The 26402-nt window shown below is 49.7% G+C and overlaps 1 protein-coding gene across 1 annotated transcript in view; it reads left to right on the forward strand.

The window, feature by feature from the left end:
• LOC143428794 (uncharacterized) overlaps positions 1-26402 on the forward strand; it is a 174718-nt gene that overhangs the window by 493 nt on the left and 147823 nt on the right. The window lies entirely within an intron of this gene.

A 26402-nucleotide genomic window follows, 5' to 3' on the forward strand; every position in this document is an offset into this window, starting at 1 on the left:
GATATATCATTTAAATGAAAAAATCTCTTGTTACACGCCCTTTTAATCTTGCGCGCACCCAACTTGTACGCCCAACGTTCGTATCGCGTGACCCTCGTAGACCAGTCCAGTAGGTCGAATTAAGTACTCGTTAGGTCGCGAGTCACACTAAATTCTACCTGCGTTCTCGTTACTAACGCCGTGCGCGTCGTCTAATTGCGATCTCCAGAGCGTCTAAGGATTATAGAAAAAAATATGTGAAGGAAGGGTGAGAAAAGGGGGAAGAAAAATTCGCCACGCTTGGTCGCAAGGCATGAAACGCGAGGTACGTCGTTCGTTCGTTGCTCGAGCCAACGATTCGTATTCCACGCGCTTGGAGAGGGGAAAAAAACGTTTCTCACGTACGGGCGATTGCTCTTCGGTGCCGATTGATCTCGAAACGACAGTGCTCCCGGCCAGCAGCTGCTTGATTTACAAATAACCGTATCGACACATATCGTTCGGTTTACATATTTTCACGGCTCGTCAAAATCGAACGCTTTTCACCGCGCGTCGGCGAATCGGGAGGTAAAAACAGGGAAAACTGCCAGTTTCAGCCGTGTGCGGTTGATGGTCAATGCAGTAGCCAATTCTGTTTCGTTCAAAGGTGATTAGTGACAAGTGTCGAAACTGGGGGACCGCGTCGTACCTAGCGGGTAGCTCGATTTATTTCGAAACTCAGCTGGTAAAACTTGCAAAACCGCGCGAGCTATCGGTGTCGTTGAACGACCGGGAAAACTGAGATCGCCGCTCGAATCGTAAATTCCAATCGTTACGATGGAAGCTCGCGAACGAGCAGAATTAATGGCGAGCACTTCGCACGTGGAGCCATGGAAAGAAGGGGACGGAGAAGTCTCGCGTGCGCGTAATAACTCGATGGAAAGGCGAGGTTTCGGGGACACCGTGTCGCTGATAAATAGGAAAAGCTGCGAGCCGTGCCTGTGTTTTAATCAGCGGCCGGTGATCCGGGTCAAGTGTGACGATCGACCCGTGCTCGATCCGTCGCGAGTCTCCAGCGAACGATCGCTCGTCATACTTCCAGACGATCCGCCTCGATACTCGCTAATGAAATTCCTGGCCACGTTCTTCCTGCACGCCTCGCGACGGAAACTCGATTCGACTCGCGAATATTTCGACGATCACTGTAAATCAATGCACGGGCCGGCGCCACCCCTCGCAGCCACCCCCGTCAGTGTGTTCGCGTTGGAAATAGTCGTCGTAGCCCTCGTGAAACCTGTACCGGCGCGATTTGATATTTCCTGCTGGAACAGCTGACGGTTTTATTAGAGCCGGGGCAATCTTGGCCGATAAATCGACGATCGATTCGGCTGAAGCGTACCGCCACGCGTTTATGCCGGTTAATTGTGTCGCTCGAGCGCGTTCAACGCGACAGCGAATAAACTGCGGATGGCTGTTAATTTCGGCGGCGATTCATCGGTCCGACGTTTATAACGCTCTCGACGTCGATTATTGCCACTGGTGAAAGAAGAGCTTGTTAATTCTACCCTTGGAACGGGACTTTTTCTCGTTCAGAATAAATAATCCTCTTATAATCGCTCTCCTCGATTTATTACCGATTATATAGAGTTTTTTGTTTTCAACTGAGATTGAATTATTACAGTCGCATTGCGTGCCGTGCCGTTTCGATCTCGAGCCGAGTATTTTATGAAACTTTCGAATGTTCGGGGTCGAGGCAGCGCAAATTCCCGGTGTGATTGATCGCTCGATTACTTAAGAGACGTTCGACGCGTCTCGATTACATTACCGGCCGACAGAGAAGAATTGGCCGGGTCGTGATTGGCGCATTTATTAACGAAGAAAAAGGACACGCGTGATTCTTTTCCATTAACGTTTATACAGCGCGGACCGGCTGGTTCCGACGATCAATAACAATGCATCACGCGGAGATCGAATTATCACGCTCCGGGGACGGTATCTTTCACGCGTTCGAACGCGGCGCTCGCGACCCGGCGATCATTCGATCCACGTAGATCGGATCGAAAGGTAATCACGCGGCCGTTTCCCCGAGAAAATACAACGGCTTCCACGGGCCAGAAATCAATTCGAAACGTGCACGATGTAACTCAATTTCCGGCAGACACGACTATTACCTGCGCGACCGGAGAAACGTTAACTCGAAGCTGCACGCAGTCTGACCGCACACAGGTCTCGATCGCCTACGTCGTCCGCGAGTTTCGAGGATATCACCTTCGTTTTCGTTCGAAAAGAATGACAAGAATCGAAGGTATTCCAAGATGTTCTCAGGCATTACAAATTTTTATTCTTTAAATATTTATTTCGCAAACTATTATACACTTGCACGATATTTAATGCGCGACTCTTACAGCTTATGAGTACGTCTGTATGTCCACAAAGTTTCATTGAAATCGATGCATAGGATCTTGTAGTTTTTATTCGAAGAATAAAACTTGAAGCGGCGAACAAGTAGTACAACCATAGCAATGGTCAGGCGCTTAGCTTATTCCTGTAAAGCAGCTACTCGCTCTTCGAAATACACGCGGATCTACATTTCCCTTCACTATGGCCTCTAATTAAGGTTTCAAGCCCGTGATACATAATTATTTTGTCTAATTCCTTTCAAAGTAGTCGTTGATATCGATATTTGATAGCAACGCGGGAATGATCCCACGCGCGTCGTTCCAGCGTCGAAATTTCTCTTTCCAGGCTTCTTAATGGCCGTTCATAGGTCGCGCGGGGGTGCAACGAAATAATTGAAGCCACAAACGTAGCTGGGATCAGCCGTAGAAAAGCCGTGGCAGTAGATAGGCGCTGGACGAAGTGGCGGAGTGTAGGGGAAGGGTGCACTGCTGAAGTCTCCTTTGCAGTTGGTTGTCGTCAGTAGCAGACTGTAGTCTAATTAACGGTGGGGCAACAAGGGTACCCGAGAGAGATGGAGAGTCGTTCTAATAATTCGCGTGCGCACGCGAGACAATCCGCGAGGCTGAGGCTAGAGAAAGAGGACGAAGATTTGCTGCGAGCAAAGGGGTGAGACGCGGAAATTATAGCTGAAGGAAGGCGTGCCCCGGTGTCGGTATCAATCTTGGCTGGAGAGGTTCGCGTTAAATGTTTTTAATTAATTACCAGACAGACGTTTAGCCCCTTTCGCTTTATCAAATATTCCACGCCGTGCCCGTCCAGTTTTCGAAGATCAACAGACGAGAAACATTTCAGACAGACATTATCGCAATCGTAATAGCGGATAAATTAACGTTAATCTCCATGGAAATTATTATGGAAATGTATTTCCTTTTGACGGACTCCTGCCTGGGAATTTACACGAATAACGCGGATATTGAGAGATTTTTCGAAACACGTGCAGATCGTGGCTTCAAAGGGACGACATTAAACATGATCTATTCGAGACGGGATATTTGCATCAACGCGGCTGCCACAAACATCATTAAGTCCCATCCCCGGTTACCTAGCCAGAATATGAAACTTGAAATACCATTTCGTTCATCGAACCGTAAATATTTTTTCACCATCAAACCCCACCCTGCCACCCCACCCCCTCGCGAGGATATCATTTCCATTGGAGATGTTTTCTTTCCAAACATTCCCATTTAAATTACCCCGTTGCCCAACAACGTTACCAGCCGATCGATCGTCGCCACGAAACGCTTGGCGAGCTCCGCTGGATTCGCTGAATGAAATTCACCCCTCAATCTCGACCGTGCGACCGCGTCGATGTTTCCTCGTGCGATTCTCCAGTCCCGCTGCAGCCTGTCCGTTTCTCGCTCTCGTGTGCGCTGCGACAGAAGAGACGGACGAACGCCAAGGAGACAGGAAGCGGAGGCGAGGAATTTCTTAAAGTTGAACGACTCGACGCGGCGGAAAGTTCTCGCTGGCAAATGAAGGCGGATCGTAAAAAACGTTGCGGCAGGACCGCTCGTAAAGCGGCAACAAGAGTCAGCTCCAGCGAACGAGAGACGAATGTTGCGGCCGTTCTAGACCGGTCGTAAGTTCTTACGAAACTGAACGGCCCACTTCCGTCACGCCCTCGATGCTATCCTCTCCCTGGCTAAGTGGTCCACCCCAGTCCCTTCACCCTATCCACTGGCACTGACCGCGCCTTTTCTCGATCTCCTCGCTGCTACGAATTTCCCTCACGAACCGAACTTTGATCCTTTCGTGGACTTCGTTAGGTTGTTTTATTAACGAGTTCAAAGGGTGACTGAGGCACCTGGAACGAATTCATTACCGTCCCACTCGATTATTCTACGCGATTTTAAGCGAACGATCCCCTTTGCGACACACGAATGTCTGGTGGATCCAAGGATCCCTATTTTTTTTTTTTTTTTTTTTTTATCGAGGGTGTTTCTCGAACGAGTGGTATTTGGAGGAATCGAAGAGAGGAACTGGCGAGAAGAGAAGGACGAATACACTTCTAGTAACGCGTGAAACTAAGGATAGAAGATTGTTGCAGATTCTTGCGAAGAATTTTTTTGCTAAAATAGCAAAAGTATGATAATCCTCGTCGAGAGTAGAGCGGCGAAGATCCAGATGTGCAACCAGGAGCGCGCAACAGCAGGATTTATTATTCAGAGCATAATTTGAAATAGCGATGGAACGATTTCAGTACGCTCCGCGGAGAATGCGCCGGGTTGTTGTATTCAGAAAGTTTGCGAAGGCGAAAACGTCTAGCTTAGACGGGCAAACACGTCGCGGTCCTGTTTACCCTTTCAAAGAAAGGGCACGTAGAGACCGTGTGCACGTGGAAAAGGGAAACGATGTCCTTCTGTATTCCAGCGCGTGTCTACACATAGAGGAATCCAATATTGATGATAACCTTTCCTCCATAAGCAATTCCGAGCCAACAATTCCTGTATTCGTAATGAAACGTGCTCGCGAACTTGAAAGGAGCCCACACACGGCTTTCATCTCGGCGAACACGGCCTGGTAAACCGAATTAAAGTGCTGCTTGTCGCTCGAGCACATAGAGTGCTGTAAGCGCGTCGCTTAAATACATGTTCATCCATGGAACAATTCTCCGCAGTGTTCCCTTAAAAGTCTAAGCCGCTAGTTTCTAATCCCCCTTCACCCCTTCTCACCTCTCTCGACCAGTTTCCCTTCCAATTCTCCGATCGTTTAATTATTTTTCGTTATACATCGCGCGCGTGCTCCTCGCCCGGCTTAATCGCCGCGAGGAACAGCTTTCGATTAAATTTCTTAGGAGCCCCGCGTAATCCCCGAGTTGCACGAGCAGTAATAATTCAGGTCAGAGCCAGTGAACTTCGACCTTCGATCGACGAGTTTAATGTATGCAGATCTCCAGGAAACCCTTACTCGCGGCTGGAAAACTTGGCGACTCTTCTAATTCGAATCAGAACGCCATTCGCCACCCTCGACTCCGTGTCCTCGCCTCTTCGTTCGCCCCTCGTTCGACCCTCTCGAGCGATGTTTCAGCGAACGCGAAGCCAGAACGCCAGCGACGACTCGTTCCACGTCCCGCTGATTCCGCTCGCACGAAGTTGGAGCCGGAGGGTGAAAACGAAACGGACGAACTCCGCTAGAGAGAGGCCACCTGCGCGCCCTCGACGTGTGCAGGTGCATCGCAGTTTCATAGTCTCGAACCGCGCCCCGACGGCGGACAAGGGCTGTGCGACTGTAATCCTGTTTTCTAAATGTAACCCAACTTCGGCGAACACGTGTACGTACGACCGCAAGCACTGTTCGACAATTTGTCTCCGCAGCCAGGGCGCTGCGCCCTTCAACCCCTCTCGCCACAATTCAGCCGCGTCCTGCACGCTTCCCCGGGCAAACCAGCCGGCTGTTACCTGTCCTTCGATACACAGCGCGCCACGGCACTTTTCAGACGCAGACGCCGCCCTACGAGGCGCCCTTCGCTGAAAGATTAGGCAACCGCAGCGAACTCTGACCGCAACGAGGCTTGCTTCGCTCCTTAAGCGGAAATTAACGGGCCTTGATCGCGCCCCGCTCGTATTCCGCCCGCGCTACGTCGCGGTTTTTGGTCCTCTCTGGTTTCTCGAGCACCTTTGAACCGGGAACGTGCAATTTTTCCAAGGAAATTGCTGGTGTTCCCTTATATTACGTCTTCTACGAGACGCCTGGCGGGTTTTCGAAGCGGCATTCGTTGCGGTGTTTGTACATAATTTGATTGAGAGTTTTTTAATTTAACTTGCGGATGGAGATGGGCGAAGAGCGTTTCTTCGAAATTTCGGTGCACGATGAAGTGCCCCGATGGGAATGCCTAGAAGCCCGGCAGAATTCTAGCAACTAGAGGAGTAATGTATTGCGCGTGGCAAATTGGACCCGGGGGAATCCACTATTCCAAGAATTCCGGTTTATGATGCGTCTATACCGGCTCGAGGGGTGATGAAGTAACTTCTTGAACGGCGTTGCCTCAGTTAATGAAACGCCGCCGCGTTGCGTTCCACGCTGTTAACGCGGGGCGCTCTTTGCCAGCTGTAAAAAGTAACGAACGAACGTATCACGCTTGCTGGTACGCGTCAGACACGACAAACCGTGTACGCGAATCGCTTTCGCCACTTCGCGCAGAGAGCGACGAAAATCCACTGTTTATTTTCAAACCGAACAGCTGACCGAATCGAAGTCCGGTCCGTGTTTCAGGAAACGTTGCAAATTTCGAAATTGAATTTACCCCAGTCAGGATAAATAACGCGAGACACGCGCAACTTAAAAGAGCAATCATTGGCGGGGAGAGGGTTGAAAACGATTTACGCCCCGTTCGAATGAATCGGGAGGGGGGTAAACCCTATTGCTTCCAGCAGAAGGCGTTATTTCTCATTGAAAGCTATTTTTATCGAGATTAATCGTTTTCGAAATATCGCTGGCAGCTGTGCAGGGTAACCGAACCGTTGGGCACGGTGATGCGCGCGTGTGCTCACCGCGTACAGGTATGTACAATACATGCACTCTACACGGTGGGTAGCTCGGTACAGAGCGCGGATTAGAGAACACGGTAATTTGCCACGTGACTGGCGCCAGTCCTTCGGCGAATCACATTACCATATGGTAATCATTGTAATTTCGTTATCATTCACCTCCGATAGCGGGCGAAATTATCTCTGAAATATAATATCGAGCCGCTGGTGGGCGCGCCGATTCGCCCAGGGCGCAATAATGGACGCCGCTCGCCCCCTTTGCTCCGCTTCGACCTTATCGTTCTAATTAACAGATCGTTCTTCCGGCGAAGGAGTCGCGTTATTCAATTAACATCGTTCGAGGAGACGGCCAGGTAGGCGGGTGCCGGGACAATCGCGTTAATTTGTTTAGCGATGTTAATTACCGCCGCGCGGCGATAATGCCGGGCAGATAACGCGAGGAATTTATACGAGGCGGGGCATAATTTGTCTTGCCCCGCGTCCTGGATTTCCAAGAGCTTTGCGCCTTCTAATGAATCGTGCTTAATCTCTGCCCGATCAACTATTTACACGGTCCGTGGTTCACTGCTGGGTAATCTCGCGATTGATCACGCATCCGGGGTACCAATTCTGCTCGATAATTCGCGTTTCGTTATCGGAGAGGTTTTTTTTTAATCCCCTCGAATGGCGAAGGGATTTCGATCTGTAAAGCATCGAGCGGTCGAGAAGCTTTCGTCGAGAGATACATCGCGATTCGGTTGCTCCAAACTCGCGAAAAGATACGCGAGATTGCCAACGGACACTTTCATTTTATAATCGCGATGCAAGCTTTTCGTTATCGCCGCGTTCACGTTGCGTTCATAACCCGTCGTCAAAGCCAGTCGCTGTTATCAGAAAACCTGTTATCGTCACTTTTTCAGCGACCGTGCTTCGATATAGCAGCGTGCGAGCCCTCGCTGACAATTATCCGCGTGCCGTTCGCCCTCCCGTCGCCGTCGAAACGCGTCGTCGTTACCAAATAAATCCAGCGATCTCCAAAAAACAGACAGAGAGAGAGAGAGAGAGAAAAAACAAAAAATATAAAGAGGAGAGGAATCGAGGGTTCTCACCAGGAGCACCAGTCGCGGATGGATCCCCAGTTTGGGAGGGCGCGCAATTTCGAGCGCTCGTCATCGCTCGGTAACGACTGGCAGCCACTCGTAACACGCGGGCCAGGACAATTAGTCACGGGCCCGTGGAATTGCCGGGCGGGCGATACAATTGGCCCCGCGATTTACCAGCCGCGCGTCAGGCGTCGCCCCTCGTCCAAGTCGCCGCGATATTGTTCGAAATCTCCGGAAACTGCACCGCGGCGGCGGCGGTGGCCAACTGGCGTCGTGAATACGCGCCGCGTCCGACCGCTCCGCGCGTCGAATCGCGAAACAGGTGACGGCAATTAGGACGGCCGCCGTGGAAACAATGACGGGCGATAATTCGCGACGGCGAAAGGGAGCAGAACGAGTCTGTCGAGGAACTCCCGCGCCCGTTGTGATGAGCCATTGTGGGCTGCTGGGGGTGAATGAATTCTTGTTTACCCGCTCGCGCGTGGCTAGACAATGCGTTTTGAATTACGCGCGAGTGGAACTGTCGGGGGTGTGATTTAATATATTAAGTTCGAATCGCGCGCGTGAAACGGAAGTGGCGCGAAGTGGGGTGAATCGTCGCGCTAATGAGCGTTGCCTTTCTCCGCGTGCGGAGGTGGATGATTAGTAAAATCATTATCGGTAGAATCAGGGGACGGTGGTTGACAATGGATCGTATTTCGAAGATTACACTCCTCGCTGTTGCGATAATAATCAATTAACCCGACATACGCGTGTACCTGCTCGGTGTGGGTTCGTTTGGTAGCATCGTGCATGCATTCCACTGCGTGGGTTCAACGACAATTAACCAACCCGACCGCATATCGCGGGAACGCAACGACGCGACGAACTAAGGAACAGCGGATCCAAGGGAAGGGGGGAGGACGTTTCAATTTCAGGTTTGCGAACCAGCGATAAACCAAACGCGTTATAGCTCGCTTTACGACGAGCACGAGCCTCGTATTCTTCGTCGAGGTTGGAATCTTGTGCGATCAGCCCTCGTTACCGAATTCACCTTACGGGGCTAATTTGTAATGGAAATGGAACGTGACGCATTGCGCGCGCGTGTCAAAGATTAACGCATAAATTCCACACTTTCTGTTGTTACATCCTTTAGAGAGAGAGAGAGAGAAAGCGTGTAACGCGGAGCCATCGCGATTTAATTTCACGTACATTTGCATCGTCGAATTTGAATTTAAATAACCGCCGTAAAACGCGCAAGATTGCCGCCATGTTCGCGGCGTGGTAGGTATTCAAAGCGCGAGGATACAGTCGAGAGGGGGGGAGAAAAAATCGAAGCGAAAGGATAACGAGTATTCCCCGCTTCCACTGATTAAACCGTTTAAATAAGTCTTTACAACCACGACCGTTGCGTTCACACGGAATACGCTGTAACACGATACGCTAACTTTTCCACTTTCGTTTTTCCTTCTTTCGTTTCGCGTGTGACGGTTAATTGTCAAATGTAATGTAATCGGGTCTGTGGAGGGGAAAAATAACGCCGCTTTGTGCCGGTTGAAGTTATATTGAAAAAGTTTATGCTCGTTATACCCGTGGAGTCGCGAGGCTTGTCTGTTGCGAGACTGCTAATTGCGATGGATACGTCGGGTGCTGGTTTAGCTTATTACAAACGTGGATGATAGAAATTCAGCTGGATAAAATTGCAAGCTGATAATACATTCCTCTCTGAACCGTATCATTCTCGCGGAGTCGAAATTCTGTTTCAAGTTTCGTTGGAAAATTGTTATTTCCAACATTGAAAGCTCCATCCAAGATTCGTCGAGAGATAAAGGTATTTCGATATTTGAGAACCGACCACTCTCCGAGTTGCCCACCTTCCGCGCCACTATTTCTTGGCAAAATCAAATCCAGAGGACGCATTCTCATCCCCGATACCTCGAGATCGAATCTCGTCGGTATCATTTTTCGACTTCGTAGCCAGACCTTCCACCTTGCACGTTTCATAATCTACATTCGCGCAGAAAGAGTCGTGCCAATGAATCAGAGGAGCCGGTATCGAAGTTAGTTCCGTGTGAAACAAGGATCCAATAAGGGAATCGCAGCGGATTCCCGTCTCGTCGATCCTCTGATCCTTGGGAATCGTAGCCAGTCGAGACGCTCGAAATGTCGCGCCTCACTTGCACTTTTTCTCCCCCAGCTGAGCTCGTAAATATACTCTACTCGCGCGTTTACTCGCGCGTCAAATGATTTTCACGGAAGCGGCGAGGTCGCCTTTAAGAGGCGAGAAGTTCCGTAGCCTCGCGGAGCTTAATCTTTACTGCAAACAGAACGCCAGTCGCTGGGAAATTTCGCTGGCTTTGCAGAGCAAACGTACTATTGCTCTTTTTTTTCCACCCCCTCGCCCCTCTGTCCCGCTCTCCTTCGCTTCTCCTCGAATATTTAATAACTTTTTATCTTCGTTTGCATCGACGGTGTCGCCTCGAGATTGGTGGCATTTGAAGACGCCAGACAATTGCCAACGGACATTTGAAATTCCTGCTCGTTTCGTGTTATTAATATTCGGCCGTGGAACGTAATGGCTGCTCGGCTCCCGTAAATGGTAGACGCGGGAAAAAGCTGATCGGTCAATTTTAATCATGATTCATGGCCGAGTCTCGGGGCAATCCGTCGAGGAACGCGCGAGAAATGCCACGGCCATCCACTTTGCCGATGCCCGGGGAGTAAGTAGGCAGTTGGCTGGTTCACCGTGGAAGCGGCAATATCCCGTTTACGAGGGGTGCGCACGCGTCTCCCCGCTTGACAGTTATCGATATCACTGTCATGAACAAGCTGCTTCCCACGGATTCTCGGAGCTTCCAGCCAGGCACCAGCTGGATCTCCCCGTCCGATCCCCTCGTAAAAAACCGGAGAATTTTACAAACGAGCTAACGGCAGCAATCTTACTCGCCCTTTCTCCCAAGGCATTAATGGGTTTCTTCTTTAAATCGAATTCAGCCGAGAAGTAAAACCATGTATTCGCCAAGCTGTATTTTAAGTTTATTTCATTTAGTCGAGCATTCGATACGTGCGAAACAGCCTTATCAGAAGTTATCGCTCGTCTGAATTTTCAATTTTTCTGTATTTTCGTAATCGATACCTTCTCAAGCGAACCCTCTGCCCACAGCAATCTCCAAGCACTCGTCGCTTTCCGTAAAAAACGCTCTCATCATCGCAAAACGTACACCGTCCGGTGGGAACGCCAAAGGCTGATCGCGATTCCCAAGGGAATAATATCTTCCGCTGGTGGGTTTCTCTCTTTCCGTCGAATAACACCGCTGTGTCTGTTTCCCATGGCCGCGAAACCCATTTCGCCCTACCGCGGGAGGATGGCTTCGTAAACTTAGCCTCGTCGATTAAATGGAGGGCTCGCACTTAGAGGGTCGCTTACGAATGTTTTCTTCCGCCAGTGCCCAGGATGCCTGGCATCGTTTCAGCAAATTTACCTAGCCGCGCGAGATCGCGTAACGCCGGTCGCTGGAAGCCTCGAGAAGGGTGGTTACGAGGGGGTAGCGGCGCGGTGCTGAAATCTCTTTCGTTTGAGGAAGCAGAGAAAACATCGACGCACGCGGAAACCCGGGAATTCTCCAATGACTGTCCGTCTTGAATGAAAATTTCTCTCGACGGACAGAGGAACTCTTTGAACCGTTCCTACGAGCCCTTCTGCCGCGACGACTCGGAAGAATGCCATCCCCGTCTCCCGCGTTACTCGGTAATCATCCACTCAGGCTCGCTTCGTTGGTAGCTCGACTTACTCGCTTCAATCCGCGATACACGTGGACCGTATCCTTGAAACGTGATGGAAAGGATTTGGTTTAGAGAATCGAGTGCCTGATCGAATTGATGAGTTCCATTTCGTGCTTCATTTGGATCGTAATCTGTGGGCTTCGAAGGCTGAGGTGCCATTTCTCGTACCTCTGGGGATACACGAATTACCTTGATCGCTTGAGTAAAATTTAAGCTACGATATAACCGAGAGAAGAAGAGTAGAAACAGTGACAAAACACGAAGACGTTCGAAGACGTAACGCTTTAAAACGAGAGAAGAAGAGAAAGAAGCGAGTAGCGGTGGTTTGGCAAATCGAATCGAACAATTCCTTCCGTCTATCGAGCATCCGATATTCCTAGCCGATATTCGTTTAGCACCTGACAAAGAAGAAGTACACGCGGGGACGTTTAAAAAGCGATACGTCTCCGCTTTCAAAAAGCGTCGGGGGAGAGTCGAAGCTGGTGCAAAACTAATAACTTTTTGCGCGCGTGTCTGTCGCGATCGTCGCTTTTGTCCCGCGGTGAAAATCGATTCGAAATATCCCCGCGATCGGCTGGTTTGATCTTCCGTTTGAATTTCTCGGCAGGTTTCGCAGCGTGTACGAGCGTTAAAAAGAGAGAGAGGTGGCGATGGACGAGAAAAAAGAATAACTTCGTCCCTCTCGCTCTATCCACCCCTCGCGCTCTGTCCCTGGGTCTTTTTCCACGGAACAGTATACTCCGCCACGGTTGTATCGAGTTTCCGGATTCCTTTACGAGTCGCCGCGAACAAAAGCGCGGGATTAACGCGAGGAATTTTCCTTCGCAGAACTGCGGGTACGTGGGATTTCCGATTTCGCTGGAGCTGTAATTTTACGGCCGCGCGTTATGGACGACGCCACGAGTCTCCGGGAGCCATAAACTCGCAGTAAACCGTCTGTCGACACGGTCAAGCCTGGCTCGTTATCCCCGTTAAAGCGGGTTTTTCCGCGGAAGCACCGCGACGACGAGTTGTGCTCGCGCCTGTGCCTCGATGCACCGAAAAGTACCGTGTCTTTTCATTTATACGCGCGTTAGTTACTCGAGAATTATTTATCCACCTGTCGAAGCGATTTCTTCCTTGAAACTCGCACTCGAGTGATTCGTTTTACCCTCTTACCGATATCAATCGCAGCAGCGGACTCGAGGGTTGAGGTCGCGAGCTGTGATTCCTGGCGAGACTTTGCGAATGTGAGTCAACGAGGAAAACGTCTGATGAGGGCAACAGCAACTGGATAGACGCTTAAGTCGAGACGCACAATTATGCAGATTTGTTGCGGAAGTGGTTGCGCGTGGACAGTCGAATGCTTAAACGTATCGCGAGGGAGAACGCGTATTTTCTGGTTCGCAAACGCGAGAATAAAAACAGTTTCGGATAAACGGATTCACAGGAAGACGTACAGTGCGGACTATTTGTCCGCCATATTCCGTTGATACGGTGAAACAGAAAGAAGCGTCTGGAGTAAGCGACGCCCCCGCGGGAGTCGAGTAACAAGCTGACTTTGATAGCTTTCCGAAGGGTCCCCGTACTGTCTTTTGCTACGAGAAGCTTCCTCGTTGGTCTTTCCTCGCGACCGCCTGTCTCGTCCCGTTTCTCCCTTTCATTTGACGAAAGACTATAGAAAGGAACCGCGACGTTGGATGGCCACTTGCGTTTCCCCGCGACAGTCGAGAGAGCAAAGGGAACGAACGAAGACGTATATCGCGACGGACAATTTCGCGTGGCTCTGTTATCGAGTCACGCGGGCCTGAGTGCTCTTCCGGCTTGGGCTGGTATCTCGACAAGCTTTTTGGAAACACGCGAGAGCACTGGGACGTGCGTTCTGAAATCGACCGATGGAAATCACCGAGAACACTATCGAAACGGGTTTTCTGCGACTAAAATTCTTGGAAGTTGGGGACAAATGGAGTTATGTTAATTGCGACTGTGCAAATATCAGCATAGAATTACTGGATAGGTGGCGAGAGAAGAGATATCGAGCGTGGTTAACGCAGACGTCAGAAGTGCATAGAGAAAATGCCACCCCCTCCCTCGAGTCGTGATTAATTACTTGGACGAAAGGCAACGGGACGAAAGACGGAAGTCGGTAGTCGGAGCACGGTGGGACGGTGTTTCTCGATTATGAAGGAGGAAACGTAAGGGATCGGAAGTAATATCCGTGGTAGACGGCTCGCGAGCCAAGGTGAGAAACGAGGCGAGGGTGCCTGGCACCTAACACGGCTCGCCCCAGGTTTTCCAATACTGGGAGAGAAAGCACAGCTAATAATTAGGAGTCTTTATCGATCTAGCTGACTCGATCGTTCTTCGAGTCGCAGTTTCCATTGGTCAGATCTGTTGGATTTGAATTGCAAGTTTTGTAAAATACTATCTAACTGCAGATGGGATTAATACTCATTCTCATGTCCTAAAAACTAGCGACAGGATTACTTCAGCCTTTTCTTGGACAAACGCAGGCAACCTACCGCTCGAGGACACCGCGAGCTCACCATAAACCACCGCCTTAGCAGCCAATGACACTCCACTCTGATTGGTAGTCGAAGTTTTTAATCGTTGCCACGATTGAATCTGTCGCAGGAATGACGCTCACGTCCAAGGCAGCCGCATTTGCATACATAATTTTCCAGCCGCGGAACCGCAGAATTCTGTCAATAATTTATTATGCCACCACGACGGGACGTGACTCTACCCTTTGAATACTGATGCACACGGATGATTAATCATCCGCGCGGCCATTCCCTTGTTCCACGTTCGAATTCTTTTGCCGCGGCTGGAACACCGCTCTTTCGCCGATTGTTCGTAACTGACACGTCCGCGTGCGTTTAAACGACCATTCTTCCACGAGCGTGTATATCGTGACGCGGGAGCGAACCGGCGTGAACTTCGTTTCGCAACTTGTTACGCGGAACGATGCGCGTCGACAGAGTTGGCGGAACGATATTCAAGCCAGGTTGACAATTCCCAAAGAGGATTTTCATCCGCGACAACTTACGCCCTGAATTTGATGGGGCGCGAAGGATGCGGTTCCCTTCGAATTGCTGGAGCCTGACAGGACAGTCGCCGTGGAAATTGTACGACAATCGGACAGGGTGAGCGTCTCGAAACTTTGATAAGAGTACGCGTCGCCGTCGATCGAAACGAGGCTTCGTAAGGCGGCGATAAATCGCGACGAGTTAAAGAATCCATAAAAATCGAACAGAATATTTAGAAGGAAGGAATTTTTCCACAAAATTTTTACCAGTCGTTCAGTATCCAGGTACACATATTTAACGATATGATGCGAGCGTTTGGGATTTCAGGAATATCTGGTACAAGGGTAAGTTTACATGGTGTACAGGCCGCGCAGAGTAGGAGCTATTAAAATTCTCGTTTCGATGCTGATGATCCTTACACCGACCAGAAATTATCCAACAGCCAGGATTATCCTTTTTAATAAACGCAGAATTCGCCCATTTGTAGGTGGCATTTGCGTTTCAGCGGCCCTCGCCGCGGAAAAGCTGTATTATTAAGCGGAATGGCCGCCGCGAGAGGGAGCCGATTATACGTACGCGCGATTCGGTTACTTTAATTGCCCCCGGATGAGCAATAATGTCTGGTGCAAGCTGCTACGTCTATCCTACGGTCGTAATAAACAACGCATAATCCCGTAACGCCGACCATAAACGCGGTGCGCGCCGGAAGCGGACCTTAAACCCCGCGGAATCGCGTTCGACGCGCGTTGAAACGGCAGCAGTTGTTTCCAGCACCCCCACGAATTCTTTCGTCGAGGGTTCGCACAGGATCGTAGTCGAGGCTCGCGAGTCGTCGTCGTCGTTCGTCCGTTCGACGAGCGTCTGGTTTTCAGAACGCAGAAATTAATTTCCGCGTTGGTTCATCGGTAACCGGTTTATACGAGCGTACAAAGAGTCGTTAACTGAGATTGATTGGATATTTTATCGGTCGTTCGCGGCGGTGCTCGAACGATCGAATTATCCCGCTTTGTCACGGTGTTATTTTACTTTTATCCCGCCTCCCCTGAACGAGTGGAAAAGTTCCTACCTTGATAACGTGTAACTTAATGGCCGTTAAAGTTTGCGACCGGGATTCGTTTTACGATACGCGAGCGCAACTTGTTTGTTGTTTTTCTGATTTAAAACTTCCCTCCGCCCTTTCTGCGCTGGCTCAGCTTACGTACTTTTGGATTATAGGCGAACGAAACTCTTACTGCGAAATTCTTACTCGAACAGCTCGGAATCTTTCGCGTGGAAATAAAATCGTGTCGAGAAATAAAATCTTCCGCTTTTAGCTTCCTCGAGCTCGATCGTGCCGCTCGTCCGTTGCATCGCAACAATTCAGACCGATAGTCAAACTCGATCGCTATCGTCGAATCGTTTCAGCCACGTTTTCGTAGCCACCGTGGAAGCCTACGAGCGTCCAGCGGCGTTGGTGCCACTCGAACGTTCCCTGTTTTCAATCGATTCTCTATTTCACCCTGTCAGCTCGGTTTCTATCAGCCATCGAGCGACTTTGACGGGGGAAAAATGTGTTTACCACGGCGAAACGAACGGCGCATCGCGTCTGGCCGCGTTCCCGTGAACTTTTCCGTTCGCTGTTCGCCCGCGAAACCGCAGGTTCGAGCACCGAGGCTGCGCCCCCTACGGTTTTTCATCCCTTAACCGTCGCACCGCGGGACGAGCCGGCGGTAACAATCGTTCGGCATAATACCTGACGAGACTTTATTCACGGGACGGCTCGCTCGCGCACAGTTCGCAAACAGACACGTCAGCTCGTTTTAATCGAAACGCTGCTCCCCGTAACGCTACTCTCCCAATTTGGGTTTCACTTGTACTCCACTTGCGTTAGTCGCGTTTCACTGCGCTGCTGCGAGGGGGAGGCGGTTGAATTTGATCGATTTATAGGTTTCGAGTGCATCGCTAGACGCGCGATCACATTTTCATGGGATTACAAATTTCAGTGAGAATTGATAGGTTCATTTTATTTTAATTAAGGACAGCACACCGTTCAGTAGAACGTCCTCGACTCTTTCACTCGGATTTCTCGATGCATTCTCCTAATTTCGCCAACCACTTACGTATCCCGCACACGCGTACTCCTCTGCGTGAAGTTTGAAATACGAAACACTCGAGAATGTTCACAATTGCGTCCTACGTTTCCACGCGTATGACTTGTACGACCAATATCGATGATTTCAAGAGTTGGCCATTTAAAAACGAGCGCGAATGGTTTGAGTACCTTTCGCAAATAAAATAAAAAAAGAAAAAAACGAAATATTATTCGTCGAATGTTTGTTCGAAGATTTGTATTTCCCGTAGACGCAGTTGGAACAGAGGTATGGCCGACATTAATAACGATACGTCAAAACGGTTTAACAAATTGCCGAGATATATCACGAAGCGCGACGATGAAATATTTCGCAGCAACCCAGGACGTCTTCCGGCTGACTCTTCTCGTTCCGTCCGACTCGGTAAACGAAACGAGTTTTCCTCTCTCGCCTGGAAATCCGCGCTCGCTCTTACTGATGTGTCCTCACGAGCACGCGCTGCTTTCAACCGGAAAAAGACTTGACTCGCTAAAACCAGCGTTTCGCCTCCGCGAGCTTTATACCGCCTCGCGAGGCACGCTACAATTTCCACGGAATTTCCCCTTATATTAGTTCGCGTATCCTCCCGCGGAACTCGGCTCGGATCAGATCTTCACTCGGAGGATTCAGCCGAATTCACCTCCGAATATCGACGCGCGTTATGATTCGCGTTACAACGGCGGTCACGAGTGTTCGAGTCGTCGAATTTCTCGCGAGACCATCGAACAATGGGCAAAGGAAGGGGGAAGAAAAATCGAAACGATCGGGGAACATCTTTATTCAATCGTTACGTTCCATAGATATCGGATCGGTTTGAAAATTCCCGGACTCGACATTCGGGACGCGTCCACCGTGTTTCTTTCGTATACGGTGGGAACGCGTTTGCACGTTCCTCGAACCCGTTTTCCACCGTTCGTCGAACGTTCCGGGACTTGTACGGGCAGTAAGTTCGTACGTGCATCGGGAGCAACCGGTCTGGCGCGGGCCACCGCGAGTCCGGGCTCGCACTCGAGCCAGCGGGGCTCATATTATGCTCGCAACATCTGCTCAAACAAAGCGGTAGCAATTTCTGATGGTCAATATGCGCGAAACATTCCGAGCGCACGGCTCAGTCGAGCCCCACGGGAGCGGCACGAGTGTACGCTCGATCAACTTGAAAACTCGATATAATGTCCGTTAATTCGCCGAGATGGGAGCCAACTGTTCCGCGAAATGTAAGCGGAACGGAACGATACCGTCCGGAAATATATTCGATTACTGGTGTTGGTTCGCAGCTTCTGAAATGGTTGAACGCGATCAGCTTGCGCTCCGTTCTCGCGCGAGGCTCGACGCCTCGCAGGGGGTAGTTTCTCGACGTCGCAGGGGGCGGTGGTGAGCCACTTGCTCGCCGGCTAGAATGATAAAGGCGACGCGAAGAGGGTTTAGGTGGATGAAGCGGTGGCGTTTAAGGAGGTTCGGTTTTCTGGTGGAATAGTTTCGAGTTGGGACTGGCTCGCAGGGTAGAACGACGGGCGCGGTCGGTTGAAGGAGTTTCGCGGGCTCGCGTGGCACTGTTTAAGATGGGTCTTCGCGACCTGCTGGGATAATTACAATCGTTGCCAGGATTCTACCTCGTCCTTAATTAAACGCTGTAATTTCACGGCTACGAAGCTAATTTTAATGAAAAAATTGCAAAGAGAGCCTAGAAAGATTATTTACAGATCAGAGTGGAATATTTCTAGCGTTCGACGCGCGTTTCCTTGATCCAGCTGAACTTCGCCAGTGACACCGTATCCAGCGACGTCGAGCATCGAAACTTTTCTTCGATGTAACGAAACGCCCGCAGCTGCCACGTTCAATTCACGTGCGGGGTTATTTAAGGGAGAGAGAGAGAGAGGAGAAGTTTTTTTTGAAGGAACGAATCGCGCGAAGAGTTTCACGTAACATCTGGGAGATCTCGATCGATCAGGCCGCAATTAGCGGCTTCATAACCAGCCCGCTTTGTAGAAATTAATTGGGAACCGATGAATGCGAATGAGCTCGCGACGCCGTTGAACTTCCACGGAATCTGCTCGCTCCACTCCGATTCACCCCTTTCCCACCCGCGCTATTGTCTAGCCTTGGGAATCCCCGGCTAAGCCAATTATTGGGCCACCAAAACGGCGAGGTTCGACCCAGCTAATTTATACCGATCTACCTCCGATTCCTTTCGCCCCGACAATAAGATCGGTCGCACCTTCTGATTACCAGAATCGTCGAATCCACCAAATCCCCGGGAATCGATTATAGGAGCCTCCCTGACGCGGGCAAGCTGCCTCTATCGGATTCCGTTCGATTGGACTGCGCATTAGGGGGAGCGGGCTCGAATTGGATCGCTGGCCCTTTAATTTATTTCTCGTCTCCCAACCAGAGATAACGTTTTTAAATACGTTAATCCGTCGATTCGCAAAGGCTCGATCGCTTTCCACAGCCAGTCTGACGTTTTGTTTCGTTTTTAAATACATTTTCTGGGACGTCGCGCGCGTTACACTCGTGATTTCCACGCGTCGTCTCGAGTCAGCCTCGAGAATCTATTAATTGAAGGGATGTTTGAAGAGTTGAACGTCTACCAGAACCAGAGAAACATCGTTTAAAGGATGACATAGTTTCTCATCAAGAGTTGCTCCGTTCCAATCGACGAGGCTGTCGAACGCGCGCGCTTTAAAACCCCCAAGTCCCTTTCTTTTCTGGTACGTAACAAAAGTCGCGGTTCGAGAACGAGTCGTTCTCAAAGAACGATTGCAACGCTTTCGAGAGAGGCTGGTATGCACGCGCGACACACGGCTAATGCACCCAGGATTGCCTCTCTTCTCGGCCAGGAGATCGCCACTTACTCGTGTTTCAAAGAGGCGGGCAGCGTCGCGAGGCAGATGGAGCCCGGGACCCGGATATGTCCGTGGAAATGGGAAATGCCGGAAGCGTAGAAATCGTATTCGAGGCCCGGACACCTCCGCGTTCTTCCGTCCGAACTGTCCTTTCACGCGAAGGACAAATACCGGCCCTTTAATCTCGTCCGCCGACGAGGATGCCCCCCGGGACAACGCCGTCTCCATAGATGGCCCAGCTGGGTCGATGATGCGCTCATTACTGGGAGATTCTTCTCCACTCGAAAAGTGAAACCTCTCGCTGTCATCCTCAGGAACAGCTTAATTAAATTAGTCGACGAATTTCGAACGATCCCTCGAACTTTTCTCCGCGCGGATTTTCCATTCTATCCTTCCTCGATTTATCTATACTTTGTTTAATGCTAAATCTCGTTTATCGTTGAATAAAGATAAAGAATGTGATAACGAATGATTTGATATTATTAATTCAGCTGTACGTCCGTTGAGAATTAAGCGACTGAATAGCACGGCTGGGGATATTGAGAGATCTTGAATGGTACCGTGTTAAATATATTGAATAGGGTGCAAAAGGGGTGCAAAAGAAAGAAGAAGAGTGCGCGGAAGAAAAAAGATCAGCCACTATTTTTCTAGAACGATCTCGCCGCGTTATTTCTATATATGTAAATAGCAAAAACTTCCATGCAGTGTTGGCTGTACATCCGCGCTTCATTAAATATGCCGCAGGCTCCACGTAGCCTCTCGAAGACGTTGCGCGGATATTTCAATGAAATCGCTCACGTTTAACGTTGTAATACAGAAAACGGAATGGCTAACAGACTGTCGAAAGCTTTTACAGAAGCGTTCAAAACCAAAAGGGGTCGATTATTCCCTTTTTCGAAATCGCTCGAACTCGATGCATTAAAGCGTTAACGTCGATGGATCGTGAGGGCGGATTGGACGAACAGATTACGCGAGCCCTGGTAACGGGAGAAGAATGACAAGATAACTCAGACCCCGTCGTTTCTCTATCGGCGATCAGATACACGGCGGGAGATCGAGATGGAAAGCGGGACTTAGCCGCTGCAAAAGGTACGAATGGTTCCGCGATCACCTTCCTGGAAGATTAAAAGTTCCGTCTCGCTAAACTCTACTTTAACCTCCGCCCCAGCCCTAGTAAATTCCCATACTTCACTAACTAACGTCCCCTATCTTCCTCCTCTACTCTTACTGCATTTTCTTCCGCCGTTTTTGCCCCTCAATCTCTCCCGCCCTTTTACTCCGCGCTCTGCGTCCATTTTCCGCCCTTCCCACGGTGTCCCTTCGCCCCGCGGCCATTTATACCCCCGCGCCAGCCTCAACGGCATCGAACAGAAGGCGAAGTTTTGGCCTGTGTTAACCTTTCGCGCTCGAACGACGACTCTCGCTCATGTTTCGCCTGGCAACGTTGTTTATGCTGAATTTCGTTATCTCCAGTTGATAGAAGCGAAGCATCGGTTCGAGAACAGGTCCCTTAGGCTGTTTATGTTTCCGGTTGGAAAGTGACATTGTGACGTGAAATGGGGATTAAGATAAAGTTCCTCTACGACCGTGGTCCTGACATTGAATGCGTGTCTAGCGTTAGTACAGCTTCGACGATCGTAACGAGCACACGTCTCGCGACATTTTGCGCCACTCGTTCGAAGTTTTAAGGCGTGTTTCATTTTTAATTGATCAGAAACTTATCTATCCGTGATGATATTGGCGGTAGAGCAAGTGTAAACAGTGACGATGATAGCGATGTAGTATTGGGTGTGAGAAATAGAAAAATTAGAGTGATAGACCGTGAAATCCGAAAGTAGCAGCGATGACCCACAGGATTCTGGTAATTCAGACTGCCTTGGTAAGTGTTTTGTGAATTATCGCACCAAACGCAACTACAGAACTTGAACTTCGATAATTACGTTTTTCGAAATGTGAACACAGATGATATATTAAAATGTAACACTTTCGTCTGTTAATTTGTAGATAAATTTAAGTACACGCGAAATCGAGAGGGGAATGAAATGGCATTAGGTGGACCACGGACGATTTTATTATCGATACGCGTGAAAATGATAGGGGACAGTGCGATAATCGTTCGAGCGCGTTGAACCGTTTCATTTTCAGAGGGTAATTCTTTTTAGCCACGGCGCAGAGTTCGGTAGCGGTGTCGCTTAAATTGAATATCACGCTTAGGTAAGGACAACGGAAGAATGGAGAGAAAAATTGAGCGTGAATGGACGTTTCTGCCTTCCTCTTTTTTCTTCCTCCTCTGCTCTTTTTTTTCCCTGCCCCGCCTTTTGTGGCGCGATTAATTAGAGGCGTTAAAAATGGCACCGTTTCCCTTCAAGAGGCCGCGCTAAAACCCTGAGCCGAAAAGAATGGCGAAAGAAAAGCTGGACTTACCCTCGTTCCTCGCGACCTTGGTGATATAGTGCTTGTTTGGAAAGATCCTCCATGGGAAGTCCGAAAGGTGCTCTGGAAACTTTCCAGCGGCCCATTCGATTTTCTTTATCGTCCGACAATTTAATGCCCCCACGGAGAAGTGATACAAAAGTACCTGAGAATCCCTCGTATTAAAACGAAATAATCTGACTGTTCCTTTTCATCCTCGGCTCGAATTTCCGCGAGTAACATCGCGAGAACAAGATGGCCGCAGTCTCTGCCATACGTTAACTCTTTCAGCTGTTCGAAATATCTCATCAGCGTTACCACGTAACGTGCGAATTAAATCCCACCCCTAAGCGAAGTCCGCTCGCATTATCATTCAAATCTCCACCGCTTTCTAACCGAACGAACCACCGTAACGCAGAGGGTGACGTGGATACCCCGTCATAGATACGCATTACAAAGATTCACCGGTGTTAATTCGAACCGCTCGAAACGCAGCCTAATCCCCGCGATACACGGTTCCCGTGGATTACCCGTGTCGCTGGTTTCCCCGCGCGTGCACGCGACACGGAAATAACGATCTTGCCCCGCGCCGCGGGACAATTAAAGCAGCTTGTCGCTCGGTAAGGGCTTCCCTCTTGTTCAGACGCTGTGTTCCGCGGGAATCCGTATCCGGCGGCTGGACGATCGGATTATCCGGTCGCCACGCGCTGTTTAACGGACGAAGACTGACCAGTGACGAACAAGCTGTTCGATTTGCTCGCGACGCTTCGCGATAAACTGATGATTCTGGTGTTCACGCGATCGAGCACGCTCGCGAAAGTCTCGACCCGTTGAGGGCGGAGGGAGCCGCGAGAGGAGAAGTTCGTCGAGGAATATGCTTGCGCCGTCGATATATCATTCGAGGCGGCGAAATTTATGGGGCCGCGCGGATAATTTGCCGATCGTGAATTTCGAATCGAACTGGTTGGTCGCGTGCTACGAGCATCGCGGCTGTTAAACTATATTCTTCTCGCTCGAATTTAAGGGAACGTTACCGTTTGCACGAGAAATTGAACGGTGCTGGTTTCGTGAGAGATTCGAGACGTGTTTCAGCGGATGAATTAAATCGGAGATTTTCTTTGATCGACTGAGAGGCTCGTCGACGGATACGATTTCGCTGTGCACCCTTTAACTTAAACGATTTATGGGACGTTTTAGCCAGTTTTACGCGGTGAATAATAACGGCCATTGTGCTAGTTAAGAATGATCCCGTAGCCGTAACTGCTCGCTGAAAACTTAACTACCGACCCGGTAAAAGGCGACACGCTAAAAACCGCCGGAAGCGAGAGTGGTCGTGAGAATTTTGATTGGCAATCTCGCTCCGCGTTTCCATTATCCAACGCCGCGCGCTCTCCGTTCGAGAGTCGAGGGTTGGAAAAACGCCCGGCTCGTCCAACGAGTGGAAATTGTTCGAATGCCGTGCCCGCTGTTAAAATCGCTTGGCGATGGGCGGAGGTCGGGGCGTAGATACAGCGGCTGTTATGCAAAAATTCATCGAGGATGAACGCGCGCAAAAACGCGGCAAATTTCATGGTCCTCCTTGTCCAGGCTCGTTTCACCCTTTCGTCCTTTCGATCCAGTAGAACCGCAGCTTGAACGAAACGTCTCCTCGCGAGTGACGCGCGTAGCCTGCTGGTTCCTTTCTCCGTTTCTCCAGTTTCATTGGAATAATCAGCACGCGAATGATCTCGTCGGGTGTTTAGGCAGCAGCGTCGTTTCGCGAACGTTTGCATCGTTCCCGCATAAGCCGCGGTATTGCGTTGCCATTCGCGTTACGGTGCAGATATTGCGACTGCCTGGAATGAAACAGAGAGAGAGACAGAGAAAGAGAGAGAGAGTGTGTGTGTGGTACGAATAGCGAATGTCGAGGGACGATAGGAAGAGGGACAGAGAAAGACAGAGAGAACGAGAGAGGATATAAGCTCGTTGAACGGAGACGTAATGGGTTCTGTTCCTGCCCTCTGGCTGAGATAATGAGAAGTGATACTAGGATTATTAAGGGGGCCATCAGCACGCGCCGCGTTCAGCGTTCCTCCGCAGCCGTCAGGGCTCGTTCGTGGAAAATTCAAGCCGATCCGCCACTTTCCGCGTCGCTGCCAACCCCCGTTGGAACGAGAACTGCCGCCGTGACCGATGAAAAACGAACGGAGACGTCGCGCGGCCGCAACGGAAACGTTTCGAGGTATAATCGAAGCCACGCGTAATAAGCTGGAACGTGGGTAGGGCGGGATACGAGATTTATGTTTAGAAGATTTGATTGCTCGCGCGGAAAAGTCGGGGGATTCTGGCTAGCGGCGCGGGGGTGGCGAACTTTGGTGAAATATGAGGGTTGGCGGGATTTGCGGGATGTACGGTGCGCCGCGGATGATCAAGGTTCCCTGGTGGTTTTAAATCAATTCAGCATTTGAATTTGAAAAGGGCCACGGCATTTTCGGGATTACAGAAGGCATTATCGAGTGGCGATTCTACCCGCGGACGAACACTGGAAAACGTTCTCCATTATGAGAGAGTCAAATGGGAAATTGCATCTCGCCTGTACGCTTCCGTTACACGCGTTAATTAGCTAGAAAACCAGCGTTAAAATGTTAAATTTTAGAAAGAAATACTTGCTCGTTATTATATAGAACAGCGTGATATAGTTATCCTTGCGTCAAGTCGCGTGAAAGCTCGTTTCTGAAGCTACCATTGTATCGGGGTGGAAATATACGTGTTCGCGAACGTGCAATTCGAAAAGCTCGTTAACTTCCATGATATTTTAACATTATCAGAGCCGCTCGAATTGTTCTTCAACAATTGTTGTGCGGCAAGATTAATATTTCTGCCGGAGAGAAAAGCAAATCTACTGCCGCGGAATTGTCCATTGTAATTCGCGGAATAGTCGTCTACTTTTTCTACCCTGTTGCACAGGCTCGCGGGAAAGAATGGAGGCGAAACGCAATACGTAAATACAGCCTTTTCCAGCGCAGCTGGAAGAAACGAGGTACCAAAAAAAAACGAGCAACAATGTTCGCCCGGCGAAGTGAAACCGCGACAATCCTATGGAGAAATAAAGAATTCTTTCGCGTTTTTACACGGGATTTCGAGCGCGCTCGCGTGACAGAGCTCCCGGAGAAGGACCGTTGTCGGTATCATAAGTTACGTGTAAATCCTCGTGCGGATTTACGCCTGTATTTACTGTTATTCGACAAGATACCAGCCGAGTTCTGTTTCATCGACTGCTATAAACAAGACGCATCGTCGGACAATTTGATGAGACCCTGCGAATCCACGAAGAACGAGATATCCTGTGAAATTACATCGAATGAAACGTGATACAGTGAAATCCTCGCGAAGCTGCGAAATAAATAATTTCCATCGTTCTACGAAATAAATCTGCCACACCTTTCTGTTCGAGGATACACAACGTCTCAAGACACAATGGCGAAAGTAGATTCGCTTGAACAATCGAAATCATCAATTTTATTCGTCGTTGGATATTGGAAAGAAACTGCGAATTTCTGTTCGATCGTGATCCGAGGCGTATAAATCGAGCTGACGGATAAGGTGGCTCGAAAGCAACGGACAGCACGGGCCGAGGTCTTTTACCCCCCATGCATAGGAAGTTAAGTAACTGTAAGTGGAAACGATTTGTCAGCTTTATGACCCATCGAGGCGACCAACAACGCCGTCGAATATATCACCTCAAGACGAGCGAGCGTTCGACTCGCTCTCGTGGAAATCGTTTGTCTGTCCCGCGGCCACGCACCGCAAATAAAAACCGCGCCGCGTCGTTTGGGCGCGGGTGAAAAACACGGCACCTTCGAAAAATTTATGTCAAAGGGACGCAGGGCGGACTGGCCCGTGCCACGATGGCCGAACCAACGGTGCAAAGTGCTACTCAAAACGCTTTTATGGCCGGTGTCGTGGTCCTCTCAATTTATTTGCCCAGCTCCCGCGTCGAGCACGAGGTTCGTTAACATCCCTTTTCAAACCTCTGAATTCGAAGCGATTTATAAAACTGTAGCACCATGTAATTAAACGTGGTACAGTTTTCTCAACTAGACAAACGTGACTTTCGACTCTCGCTTTTCCTAATCTTCCTCTATCAATTTATTTCCTACTCAAATTTTAGTGGAACAATGTTACACGTCAGCTGACAGTTGTTCGATCGTCTAAATTTCAAGCGAAAACATTTAATTGTACAAACGAACGAAGAGTAACAAACATGGGCAATAATGATCAGATAGATATAACAATTATAGCG

Source organism: Xylocopa sonorina, chromosome 11 (assembly GCF_050948175.1).
Source record: "Xylocopa sonorina isolate GNS202 chromosome 11, iyXylSono1_principal, whole genome shotgun sequence".
Classification (NCBI taxonomy): Eukaryota; Metazoa; Arthropoda; class Insecta; order Hymenoptera; family Apidae; genus Xylocopa; species Xylocopa sonorina.